The sequence below is a fragment of the Coptis chinensis genome, chromosome 7 (genome assembly GCF_015680905.1).
Source record: "Coptis chinensis isolate HL-2020 chromosome 7, ASM1568090v1, whole genome shotgun sequence".
Classification (NCBI taxonomy): Eukaryota; Viridiplantae; Streptophyta; class Magnoliopsida; order Ranunculales; family Ranunculaceae; genus Coptis; species Coptis chinensis.
Genome location: NC_141462.1, coordinates 28,258,631 through 28,266,584, shown reverse-complemented (window position 1 = coordinate 28,266,584; position 7,954 = coordinate 28,258,631). Strand labels below are relative to the sequence as shown.

The 7,954-nt window shown below is 34.5% G+C and overlaps 1 long non-coding RNA gene across 1 annotated transcript; it reads right to left on the bottom strand.

Moving 5' to 3' along the window:
* Positions 1 to 246: 246 nt before the first annotated feature.
* On the bottom strand, positions 247 to 2,619 carry LOC147486948 (uncharacterized). Its single transcript, XR_015202487.1, has 5 exons — positions 1,789 to 2,619; positions 1,111 to 1,178; positions 897 to 1,027; positions 685 to 784; positions 247 to 531 (listed from the first exon to the last, which is right to left on the bottom strand). It is a non-coding gene; the product is annotated as an uncharacterized LOC147486948 (long non-coding RNA).
* Between the last annotated feature and the right edge of the window lie 5,335 nt (positions 2,620 to 7,954).

Below are 7,954 nucleotides of genomic sequence, written 5' to 3'. Positions count from 1 at the left end.
TTGGAAAGGGAGATTGTTAGACAATCTTTTATCTCACCCTTTGTCATTTTTTGCTGGTATTGCTCATGACAATTAACCATCAAATAAAAACATGTCCCAAACCACCACATTCCCTTTCATATTCATAAACATCAACACCAATTAACAAAAGCAACCCAACATAAGTAAATTCTTTGAAGAACTTATTTCATTAAGATAAGAAAGAACAATGTCGAACATGAACTTAACTTTCAAAGAGTACTAGTGATCAGTCAATTATTTATAGAAACTCAAATATTGTATCAACTACTATTCTTCGAACTATAATAAGACATTTTTTTAACCTTTCTCTATATATTCAGGAAAGGAGACAGATGGTTCCTGCTGAATTTCCTCCTTACAGATGGTTCCTGTTGAGAATCCATAACTCCCAAGGTATTCATGTCGTCGTCAGCTGGAGTCTGGAAGTGGGGTTGCAGCATACCTATATCCTTCGGAAATCTGACTTCCATAATATGTTCCACTCCACTGATTTCCACGATTCACCCTCAACTGGCAAACAAACATAAAAGAATCATTGCAAAAACTGATAGCAGAGTGAAGATCAAAAACATTGAAGAAAAATAGCTTTGTAACCATTTTGTTAGTTTCATTTTATTTTCCTTCTCTCTTGTATCTGTGTATGTGTGTGGATACCAATGGTACCTGCTTATTGTTTGTTGGATTTTTGCACCATGAGAGATAAATTGTTTGTTTTTCAATAACTGTCCTATGAAGCTTCAACAATGCCTCCTCAGCATTACTTCTACAAGAATAATGAAGAAATGGCAAATCACTTGTTAGCTGAATGAAGAATTAAACCATAGGCAAGTGATCGATTTGCATTTCATTATACATGCTGACATAATTCCCCATACCTGTTGGCAAATTCGACAAACCCAAATCCTTTCCCACCCGGAATTCTCACAGATGTAGTCTCTCCATACTGAGAAAATGCCTGCCTGAGATCTTCAAGACTTACACTTGGATCTAATCCTCCAACATAAATCTACAATAAAAGAAATTTTTTTGACACCAAATTGCATAAGTAATCAACGGCAAAATGCTAATGGGTAGGAACATATGACTCACTGTTGTGTTGATAAAGTATTCATCTCATTGGATTTTTTGGGTAGAGGCTCCACTTGATGCATACCCACCTACGATCACAAAGCTAATTTAAGAAACTGAAAAATATACTTCATATAAAATCAGAAACAAAAATATGTTCACGTGCTTCCTATTCAAACACCACTTTCATGTGATCACTGCATTCTAATTGCTAACTACAACATCAATCACTAGTTTGATACCAACAAGTGTATGTTATTTCGTATCATATATAAGAGTAGTAAAAACATGCAAGCAAAGAAAAATAAAAGTGGCAATGTCTATAAACATCTCCCGACATGAGGAATTATATCAACTTTCAACGAACACTCCAGTAAACAAAGTCTTGCTAAGCTAGTTTACATTGACACGGGTAGGTGTGTCTGAACACAGATACAAATTGTCGAACACAGCAAAATATCAAAATTTGAGGTAAATTACATACAATATATGTCCATGTCCGACACGGACACGTGGATACGTATCGGACACGGATATTTTTTTCAAAATATGGCATGTCAATGTAGTTGCTAAGCAAGAAGAGACCCTGTGCAGGCAAGATGAATTGAAAGTAATCAATATATTTCATAAACAATGGTTGAACAATAATGATTGAATCACAGAAGTGAGAATATGGTCCCACAGTTAATGAATGCTTACTGTGATTACACGGTGGTCAATAGCCAGATTCCATGACAATAAATTCTGTACTAAGCCAATAAAGTCTCATTGTTCAGCCGAACTTTGTGTCACTAAAACAATAGAAAGCCAAGTCTGGAAATAGCACAACCAGATTCATGAAAGTTAGAGCCTAGCTGCGATCTTGTAAGAGAACAGATTGGTGAAAAAAATGACTTTTCTGAAGGAGAGGAGGAGGAAAAGACCAAGCCGCCAAATAATGAAAGTGAGAAAGAACTAGCCACAAAAAGGAGACACTAGGGTTTGATAGGATCGACTTGTACTGATACCATGAACTGTGGCTTGGAGAGGATAGTTGGTAGGTTTTATTGTGTTGTTACTTGTTTGCTTCTACCTTTGATACATTTGTTACTAGTTGGAGATAAATAGATACTTCCAGTTTGGTGATACAAATGTAACACACAATATTGGACTGATAGATATCATTGACATCGAAGGTGACTAAAGACGGATAAAGAATAACTAGCAAGTAGTCAATTCTTTGACATGCTATGTTACTCGTATACTTTGAAGTTCAGTAAGTGTTTACTTGCTGTGTATACTTATACACCGGATTTGCCTTATATCATATATTTTTTAAATACTTGCAAGATTATTTCAATCTAAGCATTAAGATTCTTTACAAAAGGAATGTATTGTTAAGGCGGGCAAATATAAAAGGGGAATTCTCTATTCCAGTTGTTTCGTATATATGTTACTTTCCATCTTGTTTGTTTTCTCTTTTCTGAGGATAACACCTTGTGCTCATAGTCAGATATGGGATACAGCAGGGCAGGAAAGGTTTCAAAGCCTTGGTGTCCTCCAGCTTCCTGAATTGTATCTATAACATGGATTCAGAAAGTGGACAATGCCCTTAAAATAATTCACCGGCATAAATTGTGCCCTCCAAAGTTTTGGTTCATGTATAACCAAACCCAAACACGTTACTGAGGCAGGCACACAAATTTCTGACCTAGGTTTACTCAAAGGAGTTACCAAGCAAGAAGTAAATAAACTTAACAAATATATACAGTTATCTGTACGTCTATATAGATTTTTTTTTATAGGAATCGTCTGTATAGATAAATACATATGGATACTGTAATGCATGTATACATGAATCGATATAACCAGCAAACAAAATGCAGTGAGAAGGAGATAAAGAATGCCTCACAGGATTCACAGGTCAGAAATGAATAAATAGCATAAGAAAGCACATGATGCACTCTGAACGTAATTAAGTAAAACGTAATGCAAAATTGTTAAAGAGAAACACACTTCCTCAATGCAGAACAAGGAGGCCGCGCTGATAAAAGTAGCAGGGACAACGATCCACCTGCAGTCGTCCCCGAGTATGACCGGAAGGGTGAGATGCCAAAGAACTAAAAACCTTGAGGTCAAGCGAGTGTAAGAGAGAGGAATTGGGATACCAATGAGTTGTTCCTGAGATAGCAATTCCTTCATGAAAACAAGTAAATTTGGATTCCTGCGATTGCATTGAGTCTACCATAAGCCAAAGCATAATCAAATCGTATGACTATAATGAAGTGCTTTGCTAGGCCAAGATGGATATACCAAGAGGTCTCTCTTTGAATCCTCCTCCAGGTAACATTTGACGACTCGAGAAATGAATTCTATGATGCAAAATAAGTGGGCGATCCTTTGAGTCAAGAACAATGGCTAAGTCATCTTCTTCAAGCAAATCCTTCAGGTCTTGGGCAATATTTGCGCCATAAATCACATGACACTGCAAAGAGAGCGGTTAACAGACGGAAAGAAACAAAGAAAGAACGCAGATAACACTATAGTACCTTAAATTTCTTAGTCAGGTCTCTTAGAGATAAAAACCATCATGGAAATCGTTTCTAAGTTGGTGCGAGATGTGAAGAGAGGGCAATATACACGAAGAGATAGTGGAGAGGCGAGATAGTTGGGATTAGAACGGCAGTTGTCATCGTGAGTTCGTGCTAGTCATGAGAGAGTACTGTAGAGCGGGACTTCTATTTTTTTTGGGATTTATGTTTTCTTTGCCAAATTGATTCCGAGATATTTGGTATAATATCAATTGTATCATTTGAGTGTCGAGACATTTTGTTTAATATCAATTATATCAGTTCAATGTGAGATAAATGAAATTTCCTATTATATCAGTTCCACAATGGTGAGATAAATGAAATTTCCTATTATATCAGTTCCATACCACCAGTGGTAAAATCCAAATATTTTATCTCGGTTAAGTAAGAGGCGAGATAACATATTTATACTTAGAGTTAGTACCTAAGTTATGGGACATATTATCTCATTTACATGACATATTATCTCTCTTATCAGTAGAACCGAGATAAAGCTAATTTTAGAACCGAGATAAAAACCCTTTTTTTTAGTAGTGTCTTGTCTCATTGTGTTATGTTTTTACTTTACATTGCTATTGTTTGTTTTGTGATAGTTAATTCCATTGCTTAGAATAGAGGTTGTTGGTTGTAGTGAAAATTTAGATTTCGATTGGAGTTTAGAGTGTTCATATACAAACTATCTTAGCGGGGATCGATTGGTATCATTTTCCCTAACAAGGGTGGTGGGATCGCTTTTTAGATCAAAATCCAAAAAGAGATGACTCTGATACCAATTGATGCAAACCAATGTAGAAAATTGGAAAAAAATGATACATAAATCCTTGATGGAAGAATATAACGAACTAGAATTAATAATTAGACAAATTAAGAATTTGATATTGATAAGGATGAAAGACATATCGAAATAGTAATTGGAAAAGGAAAATATTAGGTTTATGATAATTTTGATAATAGAAATTGTTTAATAATTGGATTAATGAATCAAAGTACATTGGAGGGACTCTTTAAGTCGGAAGTAATCTTTGTGCCCTACATCATTCTCCCGTTCTTTTGAATAACATGAACTCGAGTTGAATCAACCTTCAAATTCATCAAGCTCCTAGATATAACAACCACTGTTTAATTAAAAAATCCACTGATTAAGGGCATCACCAATGGGGCCTGTATCCGGGATGTTATCTTCAAATTTAATGATCCAATAAAAAAAACGGCCTCCAACTAGTGGCGGAGCCAGAACTTCGGGTGAGAGTTAGCCCAATTAAGATACCAATCACTTCACTAATGAAGGGGGAAAAAGGAGTAAATGCACGATTTTTGGTATTTTTATTTTCACTAACATGTATCAAAAAGATATAATTAACTTTTGATTGATTGGAGTATATTATTGAATTTCATTAGGATGATCAACTTTTATTTATAAAGGTAATCTCATAGCTCATTTGCGAGATGGGCAGAGCAGCCACTGAAGCTAGGGTAAAATGTACAATTATCATGGATTATATATATAGCACTTGCCACAATAATTTTTGAAAAAACGAGAAGAAAAAAAAAAAATCAAATTCTATGTAAATACATAGGCTTAGCCGCTTATGGGACGTGCCACACCCCAAATTCTCAGACAATTAAAAACATGAAATTATCCAAGATATAATTATCTATATCATCACCCTATTCAATCATCTTAAAACCTAGGATGGAACGAAACCTTAATAACCCATTATCAAACACAACAATAAAAAATCTGAGATCAAGCTAGATCAAAAGAACAACTCTTCATTCATGAATTCACGAATTACTAACCAACTCTATTTCATATGTTTCAAATCAAAACTTTACACTTCATAGAACTTATACTAGTAAGACTCCAAGAGCGAATCCAAATCAAGCGTCTTCATCCACTGCATTCTACCATCTATGTTCCAAGAACACACCCGTTGCAAAATAAAGCAAACATGGGTCAACAAATTGAATTTGCTGGTATAAGTAAAACTAAAATAAAATATACAATACTACATTCAATCTTTCCAATAAATAAATATAATGTCACCAACCATTTCAACTTGGAAGACAAGATAGTTCCGTTTTTCCAAAACGGTGTGTAGTTCTTCCCAAGTAAGATTTCAAATCTCAATATCTAGTAAATTAATTTAATTAACATCTTACCTATATCTGCTTACGTGATAGGGTAGGATAACGTCTATGCATAAGATGTTAATAAGTCCTACCCACCTGCAAAACAAAGTTAGGTTTCCCAAACATAAACATTTAATTCATATCTCTACTTCACTCTCACAACAACCATGAGAATACACAATCTGACATAATATATCACCAATATTAACATTCATGTTACATTCCTTCGTAAAAAATTATATGTACTCATATAATAATATACAACCAATCATATCCAACAACTCGCTCATACATAAAGCCAATATTTTACTTAAACCACTCGTCTACTTATGAGAACGGGAAAATTCTCACAACCAGGGAGTACATTCATCCCTTGTGAGTATCAATTCACACAAACCATATATATATTTATCATAAGAAATCATATACATCATAATACATAAATATTCATATGCAATAACTCTATCACACTAAAATCAATATTTTACTTTAATATCACTTGTCTATTTATGAGATGAGAAAAGTCACAACCAGGGAGTACATTCATCCATTGTGAGTATCAACTCACACAAACCACGTATATATTTCTCATAAGAAATCATGTACATCATAATACATAAAAATTCATATGCAATAACTCTATCACATATAAAATCAATATTTTACTTTACTTATTAATTATCTCGTTGACTCATTTATTAATAGACACTGCCCAACCTTTAGTTCCTACTCCACGATTTGCAATCACATATTTGCCAAATCACACATATCCGCATGCCTTTCTCACACTAAGTACCACTACAAGACATATGTCGTCCCAAGCGGGGATATCGCCTCTAAGAAACATATTTTCATCTTGTAAACTCGTAACTTGTGAGTCATAACTATTTATGGGCTTTCCATACACATAATTATAGTCTCTTTTTGGCATAAAAATATAACAGGTCATTCATGACACATTCAATAAATACCTTAGGTCATTCCTGCCACATTAAAGGAATACCCCTCATAACACTAACATGCCATTCATGTCACATTCAATGAATACCTTAGGTCATTCCCGCCACATTCAAGGAATCCATACCTACATTCCCGTACACTTAAGAACCCAACCCACCCGCAAGGCGAATGCCTTAGTTCCTCTCTAAGGTGGCTTTTCACATGACATCATTAGTCATAAACATTTCATTTATTTTCTTTTTATCAAAGAGGCGTGGAGAGATCTAAAGATGTGGGCAACACATTAAAATTTCACAAGACTTTTTACAACACTTGTTAACACCCAAGAGTTATCATTTATTATAATATTTTCATTATAAATTAAACATCGTCTCAATTAATAGAATTATTATTAAAGATTCCAAACACAATAACCAATCAACTCATTATCAATTATATAAATCATAGATATCAAAAGTTTCAATCATGAATAACGCATTAGTTAAATGCCTCATGAATATCTTTTAAACAACCACAATCACTTACACAATTAAATACTAATATGGTACACATATAGTTGTCACAATAACTAATATATAATATAGTGTAGTGGCTGTACTTTTTCTCAAAGCTGCCTACGTATCCAAATCTTTCAAAATTGGAATCAAGCCTTCATAGTTCTTATCAGCCACATAGTCAAAGTCAAATTCCATCAATGCCAATATACATAATTGCATCATACCACATAAAATCTTTATTAGATAGTGACAAATATGGTTATACAAGTTTCGACAACATCCTATTATTGGATTTGTCCACAAAGTTCAATATGTCAAAAGTCTAAAAAGTCAATGGTCAACAATGAACAATTCCTAGTCGATCAACGATCAAAAGTCGATGGTCATTGACAATTAACATGCCAAGGGTCAGCAGTCTACAAGTTCTAAACCTGTCTAACCAAAACCCAAAGACGAAGGCCCAAAAGTCTTTAGCTTTCCCCAAGACCAACTTAAACAAACTTAAACCCACATGTTTATATTTTAAAAACAACTCAAGCCCACAAGTTACTATTTCAACCCAAGCCCAACTAAAAGAAATTAAAGCCCTAGAGCACTAGATCATAGTCTCCTTCTTCTTCCTCAAACAGCTCACACTACCACCGAATCAGCCACCACAACTCCCACTCACCACCACACTAAAACCGTTCGATTTTAAGCCTTACA